The following is a 21,484-nucleotide window of genomic DNA, read 5'->3' on the forward strand; positions in this document are numbered from 1 at the left end:
ATAGTGTTCCATTGTGTGTTTTTCTATTTGGATTTGCTTTTACTGTATTGGCACTGTTTTTGGGATCAACCTTTGCCAATCAGTTGCTTTCCCGATGTTACTGCATGGTGGATCAACATCTGATGGTACTTTACTGTGTTCGTAATTGCATCTGTAAAGGTGGATATGTAAAGCTAGCTCATATACACGTGATATAACATTTGTGCTTTTAGTTTGGTACCTTCCTGTGTGGCCAGAAGTGAAATGTTGTAACAGAAACTAGCTTGATGTACAAAAAAGATGCAAGAAAACGGTAAACTACTGCTAACGGAGAAAAGGGAGAGAAAAACACGGTTAAACTGTATAAAAATGAATGGTTCTAGCTACAGTCGACAGGGGAACAAGGTATGTAATGTACATGGGTTAATTTGAGCAATCAGAAATGTATAATTTGTACTGTATAGTTTAATAGAAAACGGTTAGACCAATGTAATGAGCTTTTAAAATGGTGTTGCATAAATAGCATGGTAATTGTTTTATTTGTTTGTCTAGCTATTACATTGGTTCGTTGTCTGATACACGGCAAGGAATAATAAAAGTCATTCAACAACCATCAGTTCTGGCCTTCTCAGTTCGACTGGATGCTACACCATCAATTTTGACTAGATTCCCAGCACCACTGTCTGAAATCCAGCCACAAACATGACAGAGCATACATCAGGTGTTACAGATGGCTGTGAACACTCACTGTTGGACCTCTTGCCTGACCTCCCATCTGATCAGACTTTTTCCCTATTTCTTTAGGGCATGACTTTCAGATATAGTTCATCTGCTGTAGATAGTTTTTAGGCCTGTCACTTCTTCTTTTATCCTCAAAAACTATGAAAGACCTCCAGTAAGCCTGGAGAACTATTGCTCAAAGCTGCTTAAAAAAATCATAAAACAAAGTCTGGCTCCTTGGAAACAAATTATAGAGAAATGAGGGGCGGCTCAAGACTTTTGCACAATACTTTATTTATCTTGCGGTATTTTTCACTCCACTAAAAAACCCAGACAGTGTTTTTGGAAGGGAGAAAGAGGTCCTTGAAATTCACTGTAAGGAAACGTTAGACTAACACACGCTGATAGATGTGATTAGGTATGCACGCTTAATAGCCCACCTTGTACTCAGATATTTGTATTCATTATGCGCCTGTGTGTGAAAGTAATTGTTACTAACACATGCTCATGTCATCGAAGAGCTGAACTGACAGAACAAAAAGAAAACTTCACTTCTCTCTTTCTCCCAAACAACCATCAAGCATTTTGAAAACCACGCCAGAAAAGTCTGTGCCAGGGGCTCAACATCAAAGCGAAATGTGAAAAATGTCTGCATTAAGCATGTGTGGGCTTGCTTGGGTGGAGACCACAGCTTCCGTGAGTTTTGGGAGAAGTCTGCCTTTGGTATTTTAATGTCTAATGGAGGGACATAGGCAGGGTTTGAAAAGAGGTCAGACTACAAGTGCAAGCCTTGGCCAGAGCTCCACAATAATACAGTCTGACTATCAAATCCACCGGCCCAGGTGCCTACATAAGCGCGACTGTCGTAGGGAGCTTAAGTCAGAAACAAAATTAAAAGAATAAATAAAAAACAACAACAAAAACAAGCAAGCACGTGAAATTTACTCACATTCAACAACCATTGAGTCCTGGGTCAGGACAGTTTTGATTGTGTTTTGAATGTGGTGTGATTTTGAATGTTGCTACCACAGCAACAACAGTGTCCCCAGGCTAAAATTAACATATTCATATGCAAAAGATCCTGTTTGGCCCTGTGTTTGCATCCTGTTTTGCTGCTCCTGTCGGTGTTCTTTTACATTTTAGAAACCGGCTGGGAAAGGGAACATTAGCAAACCAATTGAAAAGAGGTATACCATTGTGCGTGCTTCAAAAAGCTCCTGTCCTGTCAGTAAATCTCATAGACCTCTGAGGCCTTCACAGCAAACATCCAGCCTCACTCAGTGAGCTGGCATTCCTTTGCCACGTGGCTAGAAGAGCCCTGAACTGCTCCATCAGCATGAGTTCAACACTCACACTGCTAGCCCTCTGGCTTCACCAGCCACAACTCGCAGGACCACCTCCACAGATTTTTGGGAAATCTACTCTTAATTGTCAACAACTGACAAGCAAGAACTGTGATGAGCACGATTTATGATACACAAGCTTTAATCCTACGTGCATGGGAGGAGACTGTGATTGGAATATTGTTGTATATTCATTGGGTTTTTTCAGCTTGTGTAATGTCTTCCATAGCCTGTGTTTAGTCATTTTCTTTGACATTTGCGTTAAAATAATCTTTTGGGCTGCTAAGTTATACCACAAAATGAACAAAAGAAATTTCCATTGTCATCACTATTGTCTGTTGCTGTACTTTCTCTATGCAATGACATCATTTTACTCTAAACTTTGGTGAGTGTTCAATAAGCTCTCATGCCTTTGGTGGACGGCTCAGTCATAGAGATGTTTACTGCATTTATGTATTCACATTACAGTCTAAGCAAAGTGGTAAAACAGGCACCCTTATTGGAACCATCTGCTACAGGAGCCTGCGAGGACTAATGAAAAGGTACCACTTACTGTCTTCAGAGCCAAGTCGATGCTCAACACTCTAACTGCATTGTCTCTGACAGAGTCCTATGACTTCACCATCCCTGCCTGACAGAATGGAAAGTCACTTGTGGGCCGACACAGTGAATCCACAAAGCAGCTGTAAAAAAATATAACTAATGACAGATGAAGCAGACTGAAGGCACATGCACACACGCCATATGTCGAACCATATAACGCTTAATAGGATTGGAGACTTTGATTGCATGTAGGTTTAAGTTTCCTGTGTGTTTAGAAAGGAGTATAATTAAGTGAAACTAGCTTAGTCCTGAGAAGATCAAGGGCAGTGATTAATTGTAAAAAGGCTGGTTTTTATATAGAAATAGCTTTGGTTTGTTTGTTTTTATTATCAATCCAGGAAGTACTAATATCTGATAAATTGTCTGTGATGTTACAGTACTTTCTGCAATTATTTTGCTGTAAAAAAAAAAAAGTCCTGAACAAGTAATGCTTGTTTAGAACAGTGGCAAAGAGAAATGCTCTTTTCTCTAAAAAAAGAACTTGTAAGCACAGCTTAGGTTTGCAAAGTTGCATCTGAACAAACCACAAGACTTCTGGAAGAATCTCCTTTGGTCAGACAAGACCAAAGTGAAGATGTTTGGCCATAATGCCCAGCACCACATCTGGGAAAAACCAAACACAGCATATCAGCACAAACACCTCATACCAACTGTCAACCAAAGTGGTGGAGGGGTGATGATTTAGGCTTTTTTTTTTTTTTTTTTTTTGCAGCCACAGGACCTTAGAGTTATTGAGCCCACCCTGACCTCCTCTATATAACAACTTGTTCGAGAATCAAATGTACGACCAACAGCTAAGCTTGGCCTAAACTAGGTCATGCAAGAGGATAATGATCCCATGCACACTGCTCTCATGTTCAATAGGGGTCACTGGAGCAGGTAACTCTCCATATTTGATTTGGCAGATTCTTGTAAAGAAAAGTGGGACAAAATTCCTCCACAACAAATTGACAGAATGACAAAATCCTACAGAAAACGATTACTTTAGGTTCTTGATGCTAAATGTGGTTTTTCAAGCTACTGAATCATGCGATGTACTTAGTTTTTCACAGCACTATGAGAACAGTCTATTTCATTCCTGTGTAAAGGATGAGCATGCAACTGAGTGTCCTACATATAAAATGAAAGCACTGACGTGTCTTTGATAGACACCGCCAGGTATCGGTTTTCAGTATGATAAAGGAGGAATCTTAGGAATGTGAAAGTGAACTTGCAACACCTACACAACAAAAATCTTTAAATCTTTAAACATGTCCTCCTACTCTGCTCTATAAGATATATACTTTCTTTGTCTGTGGCCCTCAGGAGCATGTTACTTTGTTACTAGCAAAGCCAGAAATCATTTAAAAAAAAGAGGCATAAATAAAAAAAATTTGTACACTATGTAGTATGGCCTTTGTATACCTGTGTATCTGGAAAAGGAAAAATGGCACCAAAGAGGGGGAAAAAAGCAACAACTATTCATTTACTTGCGAGTTTATGGTGTCAGTTTGTGTGTGTTCTCATTATTATTCAGTTGAATCTCTCTAAATTTTCATAGATATGGTGTTCACGCTGGCCACTATTTTCCCTACTGGCAACCTTTTTTCTTTACTTTAAGTCAGTTGACTTCTGTTTGCTTTGGCTTCATTGATTTGATGAGTCTGCTTAGTTGAACTGACAGTTTAAATGATCTGCATGTTGATGTTATAGACTTTGGGTGGATGTGTATATACCGCATGAGGTAAATGAACAAAGAACGCAAGGAAAACAAACGCTCAAAACCACTATGAGAAAACTTCAAGACTTCAAACATAAATCCTTTCAACTAAACAAAAACGTGAATACAAAACTAATAATAATGTTGCGCAAAATAAGTAAATAAATAAAAGCACCGGCCCACTTTAACCCATGACTATGCCACGCGATTTTGGCTCTTTCATCTATTTTTATGTGACATCCCCTAATAGGCGAACAGGATTTTCTTTCCTGTGTTGCTGTTTAGGCTCGCATCGGTTTGATGTTTAATGGCCCGCAATGAGGAATTAATAACTTCCCTCAAATGACTTAAAGCAAAATAAACAAGCCCATTTTGAAAATGTAAGGCGTAAAAGTAAACAGTTGTCAGAAAAATGACTACTCAAGTAAAGTACAGAGGCATAAAAATTCTACTTAAGCACAGTAATGAAGTATTTTAAACCATTTATGAGATTCTTGGTGTTCATATTGCACTTTTAGACTCTATAAAAGCAAGCATAGACCCAGAACCATGGACTGAACTACCAAGCTTCTGATTGGTATATCACCAGCTCTACATCATGCCCAGGAAACGGCAATACAAAGTAAAACAGACATCAGTGCTCCCACCAAACAAGTCATCAAGGAGGTTTGATTCACAGTCAAATATTCCAACTTCCACTTTAAACCAGCGAGCGAGCAGTGAGTAACATTTAACCTCATTCTTTTCCTACAGTGAATGATCTAGCCTACCACAATCTGTGATTAGTGGTCATAAGTAGACAAATATCCTCTGAACATGTGCAACAGTATTAGGTCATATTTTTTTTAAAGCCTTTTTTCTTTTTACATGTAAAATTATTAACAGGAACACTAACCTATTAAGATACATTAGCTAACTTGATGGTTGAGAGAAAGACAGGATCTGCTAAGTGCTGAGAGTATTATGCTATGACATCATTTCTCCATTACACCAAACACTTTTTTTCTGCAATATATGCTGTAAAAAACACTCAGATAGCAGAAAATCTCCAAAAGGCAAACATCAGCCAATAATAACAGTGGACTGATACATCATTGCGACTCTAGCGCAGACTGTTTGGAGGTCAAAGAGCGAGCTATATCTGGGTTTTAGCTACACAGGCAAAGTTTGTTAAAAAGATCAATTCATTGGCAGATTCCACAGGAGTCTGACAGTGAATAAGTACAGAATATCAACATTGTTATCCCTAAGAGATACTCTTAAGTCACTGAGTGTAAGACAATCAGTGATTGAACAACACCATGTGAAAATGGTTGTGCTTTAAACCTAAAGGCAATGCAATGTAAGACACTGGATCAAGTGTCAATGCACTGTCTTCATTTGTTTCTGCAGAGCACGGAGCTTCTGGCTATCAGGATACAATAGGAAGCTGACAACACAAGGAAAACATTGGGAGTGCTGGGAAATGCACATACTGTAGTGCCGTCAGCCAGCAACAGTAATTACAGACTGGATTGAAGAAAACCAGGAAGGAACCCTCTGTAGACCTGATAAGCAGGCAGCTTGCCTCTGAAAACATTGCACTCATGTGGACTTCAGTCTGTGGGCTCTGCCCTCCACCAGGCCCCAAAGCTCCACAGTATTATCTCAGCTCTCAGAAATCTGGCTGCGTGTTCAGGCAGCATTGCCAAAACAAAGGAAGATTTGTCATGAGATAGGTAGAAAGACTGACAGATCACAGTATACATCAGTCAACTTCAGAGAGGGAAAAGTCTAAATTCACTCAAACGGGAGCAGACTTGTAAAGCTTCGGGGCTGCTTTCTGGAGGCCCATTTGACCTGCAAGGCATGTTCTCCACATGGCTCTATTAGAGAATGATTTATCAGGAGTCGCACTGACACCAACAATTTACAGGAGCAATTATTCTATCTACCTACACGTTATTAGAAGTCCCTACAGTCTCCTTAATAAACCAATAAACGGACTCAGGACAACCTAACATTACATATCAGTGAACTTGGACACCTCACACCATAGAGAGGCACATTAAAGGTTTGGACAGCCGTGTGTCACTGCCTGGCAGGAACAGCAGCTTCTGTACGACAGCAATCATGAAAGCTAGTCTTGGAATAGACGAGTGTCATGTTGCAAAAGAAAACAGCACATGATACGAAAGGACATCGTCACAAGCAAAAACATGTAAACAAGAGACTCTGTAAACTAGATTAGCTCCAAAAAAACCCACAAAACTGCACAAAGTTCAACCCAATAAGAGTCAGAGTTCGGTACCATCAGGCCAACGCTTCAGGTGATGCACTGCAGCAACAAAGTGCCCGAGCTCCCTGAGAGGCAGCTTGTCCAGATTCTTCCTGTGGAGTACGCCTGGTTTCCTGTGCAGATCAAAGCTTGGATGGAGTCAGCAGCTGTAAAATTCCACCTCTACGGTTTTTAGGGATAAAAAGGTGTTTTTAAATTTGCTTCTGTGCTGTCATAGAATACCTGTTAATGATGTCATGGGGTAAAATTACTACAGCTGTGTTGGTCCTTCAGTGGCTCCAGCTTAACTGTGTTTATATGTGATATGTGCCAATGTTGCAATGTAGAAACGGGGAAGCAGAAATGTGTTTGTTTGCTGTCCTATTTTAAGCTGACCTGAAGTGGCAGAGAATGACTCCTACCAGTCAAATGGGAACTTTAACCATGGCGCCGAAGATTAAGCAGCAGGCCACGCACCTATCTCCCAGAGCTCCTGTCTCTTTTAGTGTAGCCGATGCCTGGACAAATGTGTCCGTTTTTTATGCTGTGGAACAAGGAAGGAAACATATTGCAGAGAGGAAGGAGAAAGTTTACAACACCTCCCTGGCAATAATGACTACAAGCTTCCACTCTGGGTCAGTGCATCAGGCTGTTGCTCATTGTTTTTTACTGTACCTCACATATCTTTAACAAATGAATTCACAAAGATATTCAGCGATTCTAATACTCTAAAAGAATAGGTGCACTGTTTTACACATGCTCATTTAAACACACATGCTAACAGAGCAGTATTTTCCTACCCTATAGTCCGTGAAATGATGGCCCTTTTTTGCCCCTGATTGGTTATGACTCTAACCATCTAACCTAATCCTAACCAAGCAACAAACACTGTTTCAGAGGCAGAACTGGGACGAAACATCATGAACTGTGAAATGTATTAGCACAATCACGACCCTCACAATCATGAATATCATTCAAAGTCCCACAATTTCACCAATCATTAATACTAAAAAAGGGAACAAAACAATTAAAAAAAAGGAATGGAGGAAGGTCATCCACTGTGGCAACCCATTAAGGGAGCAGGGGGCAAATTTCCCTTCAACTCAGCCTGACTTCATATTTTTCACCTGGGTGTCTGCACACCACCTGCAAGACCTAGAAACTGCTCACCAACCCTATTCGACCCCCAAGATCCTTGCGGCCTCTATCAAACATTAAAAGGACTAAAATTCAAATTTTCATTTGTTAGATGTTTGACATCTGAGGATACATTATTTTTCAGATCAGAGTTTTTTTTAAATTATAAATTCACCTACGCCCAAGTCTAAAACAGCTGAACTCAAGCAACACTTTTCATATGAAGAACAACTTGACCTTGACCATGACCCTGATCAGGTGACACTGAATCCTCCCTTAGTTCGCTGCAATAAGCCTAGGCTGCCAGGGGCTTCCCACAATGCACTAAGTGTTTCGTGTTCACTCACCTTCTTCACCCACTATGTGCTTCACACCACTTTTCATTTAATCATTAGTTATTAATCTCTTTCCAGAGCAGTTTTTTTGTGCTGTCTTCCTTCCCTCAGCCCAACCTGTCATAGCAGATGGCTGGCTCTCTGTGAGCCTGGTTTTTCCTGTTAAAGGGAGTTTTTCCTTCCCACTGTCTAACGTTCACACACACTTACACTCCAGTAGATACATCTTGCCCAAGAATACTTGCATGTGGAGTGGAGGAATCAAGAATTGAACCACCAGCCTTCTGATCACCGAGCATGAGCCACAGTTGGCCTTTAACGTTTAATGCATGTCTTTGGACTTTGTGAGGAAGCAGACAGGGAGCGCATGCAGGTGTAACACTAAAACACTCCAGCAGGCCAGTGGATTTAAACCCAGGCTCTTCTCACTGTTAGGTTATAGGTTATAGGTTATAGGTCTGTGAGAGGTGATTACTAGTGCTGACCATCACACAACCATGCCACCCACTGTGCATATATAAAATTTACCTGTTTTGTCAGGCAAAGAAAACCCTGATAACTACCCTGAACCTAAAGACAGACTTTGGTCTATTAAATAACGTTTCTTTTAGATCCTTCATAAGGACCATAAAACTGTAGTTCCTCAGTTGGCACCATGAGTCAAGGGGGCTGTGCAGCTTTCTGCACTCACTGAACCTCCAAGGACTGTTGTTAGGTTAAACTCCAGTAAAGCTGGTAATTACAAACTAAAAATGAAATGCTGCCATGGGAATTTGCAGATGTAAGCCACTGAACCCTGTCACACTCATTTTTTCCCCTCGACATTTTGCCAACAGTAAAGTGGCAGTTTACAAATAGGGATGTTTGTATGCTTCTGTTTCACGAGTCAGTTTGTCGCACTGGTTCCTCGTGTGTTACAATGGTTCCAGGATCTGACGCACAGCCCTATTGCTGCTTGATGTTTGGGTATTCTTTCAGATGTACAGTAAACTTCGGTGCTAAAAGGAGACAACCAGGAATCACAGATGAATCTGTCATTGCTCACCATGTTCGGCGCACGGGCGTCAAAGCTACTGAGGCAAGAATATACAGTTTACTGTGACTTCCAACGCATTTTACATCATAATGCATGAAGCCAAAAAAAGGTTAAGTGAAGGGGGAATTATGCGGTCGCACTTCAATGTTGATGCAGAAAGAGGCTGTTCCCTATAAAATACAAAGTCCAGCAGGGATTTTTTTTTTTTTAAAAAAACCCTCTTTCCATGCCGGAGAATAATCTTTCATTCTCACAGTTCGATGGGCAAACATAAGCTGTATCTAAACTTCATATTCTTAAACTACACAGGAAATGATTGCTCACACAGCACCGGGAAGTAGCACTACCGCTATTTGTATGACTCTTTAGAGAAAACTGTGTCACATGAATCATCTCCCAAGCCATATGAAACATACCAGGCGGCGAGCGTGTGCAGTATGTTGAAACACATGGAAGAAGGATAAACAAATTAGTCCAGCCTGAAGGGCTTTTTCCTGCTTCATCAGGAAGACCTGCTAGATCCAAGGTCCAGCTGTGTATTAACTTGTAGTTACACTGCAAAACATTAACAAGTGGCTTCTGCCTCTCATTGAGCTTCTCTTTAGTAGCCGGCTTGTAAAGGCTGCCAACACCACACCTTTCTTTATTATGCAACTCATGTCGGTGTGCAGGCCATAAGAAAGAAAGGCTAAGGTGGTATTTAGAGTCTAGAAGCCACTGAGTGGGCAGCTTTGAGAGGAAGCGTTAACTAACCAGCAGCTTTACCTGTTTGAACTTAGATGCAAAGAAAAGATCTCATTCTGGGGTTTGAATAAAGCTGCCTATAGGCATGTTTGACAGGCTGGCGCACTATACAGGCACTCAAAAAAGATTTATAGCTTAAAGCAGCACAACAACACCAAAAACAAACAAAACAAAACAAAAGTAGACTAGGCAAAGTGCAGATAACTCTTTTTGTTATCAGGGAATAGGGACGAGCCCAGTCAGATGCCGTCTGGCTGCTCTCAGGCAGACTTCAAACTGGAGGCGATATGATCACGCTTCAGTTTTTGGCACCAGTTCAGAAAGCTCCAACGACACGAGAAACAGTCATCGTGGATAAATCAGTAATTATTCCACCTACGAAACAGCACACAAAGTAATGACTGGAGTGAATCCTGGGTTTCTCGCTTACAGCGTGCCTGTCATTCATTCCCGGTGTAATAAGTGCTAACTTTGATCGGGTTGCTTAACAGGATCAAAAACTTCTATCAGGTGTCTCACGGTCACACCTCCCACAGCTGGCACTAATAACATCAGAAACTTACACAGCGTGAAAGAGCAGAACTTACCTTCTGATATGCGCAAGATCGTCTTTCTTCCTGTGCCTTCGGTTAATCGAGCTGCGGGACTGCTGTGGAAAGTAAAGTGCGTCCTCAGACTGACAGGCAGTAGTTTCTGTGCAGCTGCGTCCAGCGATTGAGGGGCGGTGCTCTAACGTGGGACACATCCCACGTGGGCACAGCGCCTGTGGCTGCTGTTTAATCCACACTTTCTCAGGGAAGGGCACCACTCCGCCGACCACCTGCTGTCTGCGCAGAAAGCAGGTGAGAGCTGCGCGCACAACACACTGGATCCACCCCTGAATATTAAAGGATTACCAACGTAAATAAACTGTGGCACACGAGCATGAGTCAAAAGTACTTTTTAAAAAAAAAAAAAAAAAAAAGGATGATTATGTCATTATTACAGAAGAAGATCCAACTACAGTAACTAAACACATCTAACTAAACCTGTAAAGTTATTCGGGTGGAAGATCCTCTTTTTCCAAGAGACTGCAAGGCGCCAGAAACTCCACTTAGTCAACACTGTAGGTCACGTTTTGCAGCTTGTCAGCAGTAAATGTACAAAACCGCAGCACCGTGGACAAAACCTGTGAGAAAACCCTTTGAAAAAAGAGCGCATCAGCCTTAAAACAGGCGGCAAGGACAGATATAGGTTTACTTTAAAAAGTGCGTTGCGCCATCTCGTGGCCTGTTTTTGAAATAGAAAGAAAACTACCACGTCTCACGCTACTGGTTGAGCGGGTTTCACTGGTACGGTAGACCGGGGTTGGTTGACAGATTGCTTGTTACTGCCACATTAGAGGGCACTGTGGATCGATATCACACATTTGACCTGACAATAAGCCCATTTCGCAGTTCTGTTTGTGAAAAACTTTGAGATGAGGAGATATTTTGTCAGTTTCTTGTGTCAGAGTGATTTTTTTGTGTTGTTGTTTTTGTTTTATTAGCTCTTAAACAAAATTAGTCATTTAAAGGGAGACTTTTTTGGAAAAAAAAAAAACTGAAGACAAGACTAAATTATTTATTTTATTGTGTGATTTCTTTTTTATATATTTATTTATTTTCGCTGGACGTTTTGTGGCGAGCCCAGGAAAGCAATGTCTGATGAAACTCATCTCACAACAATTGTACCCCTGGAAATCGAGGAGTTTATGTTTGTCATGACTGACTTGTGTGACTCTCACTGAGTTATAGGCTTGCTACATCAAGACTACCAACATTCAAACATCCCAAGCGGGTGTTTAATTTTTTTTTTTTTTTTCATTATGTAGATTAAAATTTTTACATTTTAATCTACATAATGATTATTTTGTCTTAGATTACATTGATTCTACCAAATACAAACACAAATTAAATATATGCTAACTTTCTAGATGGAGGTAAATTTAAATAATATCATCTATAAAATGATGTAAAAGTATTTTTTTATTGCTTAAAACTCCATCCATCCATCTGCTTATCCCGAGCCAGTTTGCAGGGCAACAGCCTAAGCAGAGAAGCCCAGACCTCCCTCTCCCCACCCACCTCCTGGATGGCCGAACTCATCACCCTTCAGAGAAAGCTCATTTCTGCCACTTCGTTCCGTGATCTCATTCTTTTAGTCACTACCCACAGATCATGACCACAGGTGAGGTTAAGGATGTAGACCGACCGGTAAATTGAGAGCTTCTCTTTTACTCTCAGCTGTCTCTTCACCACGACAGACTGATACAGCTTCCGCATCACTGCAGCCGCAGCACCAGTCCATCTGTCGAGCTCCCGCTCCCTTCTCCTGTCACTTGTGAACAAGACCCCGAGGTACTTAAACTCCTCCACTTGGGGCAGGAATTTGTCCCTGTCCCTGACGGACTCCAACACTCACCGGAAACAAGTCCGACTTACTGCCAGCTGTGCAGACCAAGCTCTTGCAGCAGGTTGCATAAGGATTTAGCTTATACAAGCTGCTTAAAAGTTCTTACTGATAAATAAAGCATTGGCAAATATAACTTAAAATATTTTTTTGTACATCTAAGTGCTTTTCTATCTAAGATTCACACACATTTGCTCTCCTATGAATGAATGGGAGAGCAACTTTGGGTTCGGTTTCTTACCCGAAGTCGCTTTGGGATCTAACCACCAACCTTCCACCTGACCACCTCTACCTCATGAGCTACCTTATCCCCTAATTCTCTCCATCATTTTTGAACTTCTCTATTAGACTGATTTGAAAAGTCTGTTCACCAACTATTTTCTCCAACTTTGTATCTTCTGGCAACACTCTTAGGTGCTCTATGTTAGACTCATATTAATGTTTATGGAATAGAACTGTTGTAAAACTGTTTTCAACCAGTAGGTAAACAAAATAATATTTTATTGGTGGTGCTCAATGAGGAAACAAAAAGAGTTGACATGTTATTGCAGAAAAGGTGATGCTATTTTCCAGATAACTGATTGACCAGTAGACCGTGATTTCATACCTGTTAGTGCCTTATCTCAAACATCACCTGTCCAAGACCCGGCTAATTTGGCAGTATAAGTTATGATATGTGCTGGTAAGAAGTGATATACCTTTGAAACACAGAAAATGCAGGGTTACCCCAGGGTTAAGATGAAAGGCAGTTGTGTTAGTAACATGTTAATGGAAAATCTGTCACAGCAAAATCACAGGAAACGATGTGAGGAAGATCCCAAAAACTGTACAGCCACAGTTTCCCCAGATGTTCTCTGTTGTTGTCTGGATTCTGAAATTGGAGAAATCATATAATAAATAATATAACAAATGATAATGAGCAGAAGCAATGAGAGGACAGGACATCAGAGATTGGAAATCCCATTAGGATGCAGCTGTCTTCTGTGTTCATCTTGTTCATTTAGGGAACCTTTTCAGTACACGGCCTAAATTTCTTCCCTGACTTCTTCTGAAGTTCATCAGCTTTGTCTGCTGGTTTGAAGACAATAAACCACAAAAGAAGAGGATTTAGTTGTTTTATCTGCATCATGCAGCTTCAATGTGTCATGTAATGGCGCTGAATAGCCAAAGCTATCCCTCTCTTGTGTCAGTAGGATTGAACTCTGAGGAATGCTTATGTAATATGATAACAAACATCTGGTCGTACATAAATAGCAGGACTGATACGGACTGAATTTACTAAATAGCTGAATGAACATGAAAATTATCTCCATGTGTTAAAAAATATGTGTTATTGTTAACTTTTGTAAGGTTTATTTATTTAACATATCCAGCTCCAGCCCCACTGCGATCCTGAACTGGATAACTACTAACCGGTTTTCCCCGGGTATTCCGGTTTCCTCCCACAACACAAAAACACAAAACATAGGCTAATTGGCACAACTAAATTTTCCTAAATGAAGATTAAAAAATTAATTGAAAACAAAACTTTGCTGAACATGCCTGCTTCTTTGAATAACTACAACTGTAAAGCTATTTGTCTATAAGCTTGAAACCTGTGTTAGAGTTAGTGTTAGGAGTGTGTAATTGTCACGGTCCTGGGTTCACTGACCCAGTGTTTTATGTTATTTGTGATCATTCCCAGTGTTTAGTGTTCTCTGTGCCTCCCTTATGTTTGGTCTCTGTGTTTCTTAGTTGCTCTGTCTTCCCTGTCAGCTGTATCCGCTAGTCAACTCCGCATCTCAGTGTTACGTTTCCTGTTTTACTTTAAAGGTCTGTGTCCCAGGTGAATGTATTGAGTTTTGCTTCCCTTTGGTCTCATCATGTCTGATTTCTCCCAGCTGTGCTCTCCTCCTGTGTCTCATTCCCCTCGTTATTCCCCAGTGTATTTAAGCCCTGTGTTTCTCTGTGTCAGTGTCGCGTCCTCCCTCATTGCTGTGTGTTACACTCCCTGTGTAGATTTCCCAGTGTAGTTTTGTTTTGTATGCTTTTCCCCTGCCAGCAAATAAAGCTGTGTTTTTTTAGTTTAAACGTTGTGTCCGAGAGTCTGTGTTTGGGTCCTTCTCCTGCCTGCACAGAGTGTTTCATGACAGTAATAATAATAATAATAACAATAGTAATAGTAATGATCTCCTTGTCATTTGCGAAAGTTACAAGTGGACTTTCAGGGTGTGGCACTGCGAGGAAGAAAGACACGTTTTTGGGAATTATGGGGATGGTGCAGCATTTCTGACTTTTCAGCGGCCTCTAGAAATGATATCAGTGATGACGTTACTTTGGTTAATAAACATGGATTTGTCGCATTAACTGTCATAAAGGTGGAGCTTGTTGTATTGTTTATGTTTGCACTCCGTGCTTATTGTCCCTTGTAGTTTGCCGTAGTGGCAGCGGGGCGCGTTTGTTTTACGGAAGTGGGTGTGTGTTATGTTGAACGGAATGAGCGGCAATAAAGAAAATGGTGGCTCACGAAGCAGATTAGGAATACTTTATTCATAAGTTTGAGAACGGAATATTACATGGTGTCAGAGAAAATCGAACTAAACGCCCACTGACAGCGCGAAACGGATTCGTCGGGAGTTCCTGCACCACGAATGGACTGGGATTCAGCTAATCTTCCCGATGCCCGGCGGAGGTTCGTACAACATGTGAAGCTAATGTTTAGCGGCCCGCTAAGCGGCATGCCCAAGGAGATCCAGTGCAGCTATCTTCTTCTGTGGGTAGGAGAAAGAGGCAGAGACATTTATAACACATGGCAGCTATCTGATGAAGAAGCTAAAAAGCTGACCATCTATCTCGACAGGTTTGAACAGTACCTCATGCCGAAAAAGAACACCATTTTTGCCAGGTACAAGTTTAATGAAAGACTCCAAGGCGAAGGGGAGTCATTTGAACACTTTGTGACAGAGTTAAAACTACTCGCCAAGCAGTGTGGCTATGTTAACAGTGATGAGATGGTCCGAGACAGGATTGTCTTTGCAACCAGTTTCCCACAAGTCAGAGAAAAGCTGCTGAGCCAAGGGTCAGATTTGACTTTAGAAAAAGCCATAGACATTGCACGCTCCTATGAGATCGCACAAAACCAATTGAAAGCCATGGTCGACCCACACACGAGCCTGCAGGGAGCAGCGCCTACGCATGCAGTATCCGCTAAGCGCCAGAGTATGCAGCAAAAACATAGGAGGGTACCTCATCATAATAAGATGGGAAGGTTGTGTGGAAGATGTGCACGAGCACACAGCCAGAAGGAGGAGTGCCCTGCAAAAGGGAAAAGGTGCAAAAAGTGCAATAAAACAAACCACTTTGCCAAAGCATGCCGTTCAGAAGCACCGCATCAACCCAACCCAGTGTACTCTATTAACCCTGACACTCCAAGCGATGAAGCGGAGCTATTCATAGATTCCATAACAAAGTGCAATGAAGGGGAGGCTGACGAACAGGCTTACGCTGACGTAGAAGTAGGCTCACTGCAGCACACCGTGAGTTTTAAGCTTGACACAGGAGCCACTGCTAACGTCATCCCTGCCCGATTGTTTAAAAAGTGTTTCAAGCAGGTCAGCTTGGCACCGCCCACACGCACATTATCTGGCTATGGAGGAGAAAAACTCAACATCAAAGGCACATGCCAGTTGAAGTGCAGGTGGAAAGACATTCACAAGATACTGACCTTTGACATAGTAGAAAATGCAGCACCCCCCATCCTAGGGTTGAGAGCATGCCTGGATCTAAACCTAGTCAAGCTGGTCATGTCAGTACAGATCACAAGCGTCATGGAGGAGTTTGCTGATGTGTTTAAAGGCATAGGGAAATTCCCAGGAGAATGCGACTTACACATTGACCCAGACGCCATGCCCGTCGTGTGCCCCCCACGGAGGATCCCTTTCACACTGCGGGAACGACTGAAACAGGAGTTGGATGACATGGAGAAAAACGGCATAATCGTCAAAGTAAAAGAACCCACAGAATGGGTAAACAGACTGGTGGTCGCAGAGAAACGTAATGGGAAGCTCAGAGTGTGCCTTGATCCTCGCGATTTAAACAAAGCCATCAAAAGACCCCATTACCCACTTCCAACATTGGATGACATCACACCAAAGCTGGCAGGAGCACAGTACTTCAGTGTCATGGATGCTCACTCAGGCTATTGGGCCATCCAATTAACCACCAAATCATCGCTCCTCACCACCTTCAACACGACCTTTGGCAGGTACCGCTTTCTGCGCCTTCTCTTTGGGATAATATCAGCACAGGACATTTTCCAAAGGAAAATCGATGAGACATACGAAGGCCTTAATGGAGTGGCAGCCATCGTGGACGACATCCTCGTGTTTGGCAGGACAAAGGAGGAACATGACGAGAACCTCCGTGCCATGCTTGAGCGCACAAGGGAGCGAGGAGTGCGTCTCAATCCAGAGAAATGTGTCATAGGCGCCACAGAAGTGAGTTACTTTGGACACAAACTCACCCGGGAGGGCATCCAGCCAGACCCAAAGAAACTGCAGGCCATAAAGGACATGCTACCTCCAAGACAATTCTTGGAATGGCGAACTACCTGTCCAGATTCGCACCACGACTATCAGAAGTGAACGCACCGCTGCGTCAGCTGCGTTCATCTGGGATCAGAATCACGACAGAGTCTTCCAGCAAATGAAGGATCTCATAACCAGAGAACCAGGTCCCATACTGGCATACTACGACACGACCAAGGAGCTACGCCTACAGGTAGATGCATCAAAGTATGGTTTGGGAGCTGTGTTGATGCAGGAAAGACACCCAATAGCATATGCTTCAAAGACACTGACCCCAACAGAGGTTAACTATGCACCGACTCGGAAAAGACATACCTGTGGCCGACACACTGTCCAGGAAACCATTGCTCGACCAAGACAGCACGCTGAGTGAAGGCATGGAGGACCAGGTCCACTCAGTGATAAACAGCCTCCCAGTAAGTGACAAAAAGCTCTCAGAGATACAGGATGCGACCCGCAGCTCACCTTGCTGAAGCAAACCGTGCATGGTGGCTGGCCTGAGGACAGGAAAAAATGCCCCAAAACCCTTTTGGACTTCTGGAATTTCAGAGATGAAATTTCACACTTCCACGGCATCATCTTCAAAGGTGACAAAATCATAGTGCCAACAGCCCTAAGAAACAATATGCTGGAGAGAATCCACACTGGGCACATAGGGATTGAGAGGAGTAAGCAGAGAGCATGGGCCAGGCATGGGCAAGGACATAGCTGCCACAGTGGAAAATTGTTCCATATGTCAGGAGAGGCGCGCAGCGAATCCCAAAGAACCTCTCATTCCACACCAGATTCCTGAGAGACCATGGCAGGCCGTGGCCTCAGATCTCTTCACATGGTGTGGACGGGACTACTTAGTAGTTGTGGACTATTACAGCCGCTACTTTGAGGTTGAAAGGCTATTCTCTACCACTGCAGGGTCCGTCATCAAAAAGCTCAAGGCCATATTCACCAGACACGGTATACCAGAGAAGCTTATCTCAGATAACGGCCCACAGTACAGCTCTTGAGAGTTCAAGGATTTTGCAGTCACATGGGACTTTGTCCACACGACCTCAAGCCCTTTGTACCCACAAAGCAACGGCCTTGCCGAAAGAACAGTCAAAACAGCCAAATCGGTTCTGGATAAAGCTTATGCTCAGGGAGTAGATCCCTACCTGTCTCTATTGGAGCAAAGGAACACGCCAGTTTTCCGGCTTCAGGTCACCCGCGCAGCTCCTCATGAGTCGACGTCTGCGCTCAGTGCTTCCCATCACCGGATACCAGCTGGTACCTCGCATCATAAGCCAGACGGTCGTGCAAAAAACATGGATGAAAAGACAAGAGCATCAGATGCGGTACTACAATCACAGCGCCGCAGCACTACCGAGGCTGCAGCAGGGGGACCACATTCGCTTTCAGCATGAGTCCAGAAGCTGGAAACCGGCTGTCATCATCCGACCTGCAGAGACTACCCGCTCTTTCGTGATCCGCACTGGCAAGGGACAGACTATACGGCGTAACCGACGGGACCTGAGAGGCGCTAAGGCGTCACCGGCACCTTCAGCACCAACATCCGATCTGGTAACCCAGCCAGATAGTGCAGCTCAACAACAAGCAGAGCCCCTGTCGCCATCTAGAGACACTAAAACACCAGCCATGGACACTAGCCTTGCACTGACCACTAGATCAGGACGAGTGGTCAAACCGAGGGTCATCCTTAACCTGTGATTGTAAAGGGTGAGAATGAAACTTGAATATATAGAATGATCTTCTGAATATATAGAATGAAACTTGAATATATAGAACGAAACTTGAATATATAGAATGATCTTCTGAATATATAGAACGAAACTTGAATACATAGAATGATCTTCTGATTATGAAGATCATTAAAATTTGATGTTCTGATTATGCATGCCAGATGCTTCGGTTATTGCCAGGTCTCTCTTGGAAATTAGATTTTTAATCTCAATGAGATTTTTACCTGGATAAATAAAGGACTAATAATAATAATAAATTAGTACATTTGGTTGTGTTCATTAGAAAATGTTTTTGTTTTTGTGCCAGACACTAAAAATTGTGAAATATCACAATATTGAAAAAGTTCCAAGGCTATTATTTAGGTAAAGGTTGATAAGACTGGTTTTATCTTCATATTCCTTTGTGCCATTTAAATCATAAAAGTAGTCAAATAAAGTGTTTAAAATATACTTTTCTTTCATGACAAACCATACTTGTCACAGTAAAAAAATGTTACACTATATGTTACATATCATGGTATGATGTACTAATTTATCTGTTAATAAACACAAATTGTGATTCTTTTATTAAATAAAATATCTGTTATACATTTTTAACTATCAAACAGAGAAATGTTTTTATTTAAACTCTTACAGGCTGATATGTGGGGGGGGGGAAAGACACATAAAAGGTAGGAAGACAGAACACAGAAAAAAACAAACAAAATACAATTAGCCTGTCTAATCAAGTAAACAAAATCCTTAAACATTCCCTAGAGAATGTAAACCAGGTTATGTTTAACAGTTATTATCATTATTATTAGTAGTAGTAGTAGTAGTAGTATCATTATTTGATAAGAATGCAATGTCATATAGTGCGATGATGATATAATGTTCATTTTTCAGCTATATAGCCCCCCTTTAAATATGTTTTCATTAGGGTTACTGTAACACTTTTCAAAACTTTTCCAAAACCTAACAAAAACTATTATTTAAACCTGTGAGTTAAGCTAGAAATGAAGTGAAAATTAATATGAATAAGCATAAATGTTCAAATAGGACACTGAAATAAAGCTTAACTCATCTCATTTGAAAATGTAAAGAAAAGTTGCTCTAGGTGGCAGATCTTTCAATGACCACATCTAACTATAGTATTTAAAAAATAAACAAAGGTATCTGAAATACAAAACATGGCTGATAAACCTGTATGTTATGACATTACCACTGACATTTTACATTGTGTGGAATAGCTGGACACAGGAAGCATTTGAGAAAATTGAATTCTATGTAACAGTGAGGTTGTGGCATAGAAGAGAATCACTTCTTTGGTGAATGACTGAGCCACAGAATGTGACCTGCTTAGCTATGCTGGAAACCTAATAGAGGATAAAGGCAAAGTAAACATTTCTGCATGTAATATACTCACACTTCTCTGATCAATGAAGTACATTTTATTAAGAAATTCTGTACACATATCCAATTTGCATTAATAAACACCCTCTAGCCCCATGGTAGCTAGGATAGGCTCTTGGAATCCTGAATTGGATAAGTGGGAGAGAATGGATGGATAGATGATGGAAGATAGTGGGATGGGTGGGTGGAGAAACTTAACAATCACATAAAAAATGTCTTAAATTCACGAAGTACTTTTTGTTGCTTTAAAAAAAAGTTTCATTAAATTATATACTGCCAAAAACTATGTATTGTAACAACTGAATTATGTGCTTTGCTTTTACACAATGTTTGCAGATTAAGCTTACGGGGTGTGAAATATTATATAAATCGCATGTTTCCACAATTAAACAAATTAACTGTTGTGCACAGTTTAGTCTCCACAATCACACGCTGTGAGTCTACTGCACACTGTTTTTTACTGTGATATTTTTGTTTACTTGGCTTAGTCTAGCAATTGAAACCTGCCAATTACTAACCTTACACTAGTAATTTCAGTGCATTTAGTTCCCTTCTTACCTCTTCTGCCTTGGGCCCTTTCGAGTGAAAGGTCTAAGATTGTAGATGGGACCCGTTGTGGGGGACTCCTGTGATGTGGAAGGCACGTTCTCCATAATGTTAGCTGGATAACCAGGGGCTATCTGACCGGAGAGGTTCACTGCATTTGGTCTTCCACGATGAAACAGTGAATAAATTTCTTCATCAGTAGTACGATGCGGTACACTGGTACTAATATTAGGTTGGCCAGAACATGCATTTGCCAGGGTGTTTATTAGCTCCTCATTACTTAGAATTTGAGCCACAAGATTCCGTGCAGACTGGCTCATAGTGCCATTCCTCGCAGGTACAAACAAGGAAAACACAAGATGGCGCAAGCGCCTCCGTGACGTAAAGTTTCGTTCTATATATTCAAAAGATCATTCTATATATTCAAGTTTCATTCAATATATTCAAGTTGCATTTTATATATTCAAGTTTCATTTTATATATTCAGAAAATCATTCTATATATATAATAATTTCCTAAACGGCATTCCATTATATATATGTGTGTGTATATATATGTATACATATAAAACACCCAGCACGCCCCTGCGGGCGGTTTATCCTTCAAGCTCGGGTCCTCTACCAGAGGCCTGGGAGCTTGAGGGTCCTGCGCAGTATCTTAGCTGTTCCCAGGACTGCGCTCTTCTGGACAGAGATCTCCGATGTTGTTCCCGGGATCTGCTGGAGCCACTCGCCTAGCTTGGGAGTCACCGCACCTAGTGCTCCGATTACCACGGGGACCACCGTCACCTTCACCCTCCACATCCTCTCGAGCTCTTCTCTGAGCCCTTGGTATTTCTCCAGCTTCTCGTGTTCCTTCTTCCTGATATTGCTGTCATTCGGAACCGCTACATCGATCACTACAGCCGTCTTCTTCTGTTTGTCTACCACCACTATGTCCGGTTGGTTAGCCACCACCATTTT

At 41.7% G+C, this 21,484-nt stretch overlaps 1 protein-coding gene across 1 annotated transcript in view; it reads right to left on the minus strand.

Annotated features, from left to right (window-relative positions):
• Nucleotides 1-10,662, minus strand: part of mical2a (microtubule associated monooxygenase, calponin and LIM domain containing 2a) — a 38,550-nt gene extending 27,888 nt beyond the window's left edge. The window contains exon 1 of the mRNA XM_039610558.1: nucleotides 10,441-10,662. The gene's annotated coding sequence lies outside the window, so the exon portion shown is untranslated. The remainder of the gene's footprint in view (nucleotides 1-10,440) is intronic.
• Between the last annotated feature and the right edge of the window lie 10,822 nt (nucleotides 10,663-21,484).

The sequence above is a fragment of the Oreochromis aureus genome, linkage group 1 (assembly GCF_013358895.1).
Source record: "Oreochromis aureus strain Israel breed Guangdong linkage group 1, ZZ_aureus, whole genome shotgun sequence".
NCBI lineage: Eukaryota > Metazoa > Chordata > Actinopteri > Cichliformes > Cichlidae > Oreochromis > Oreochromis aureus.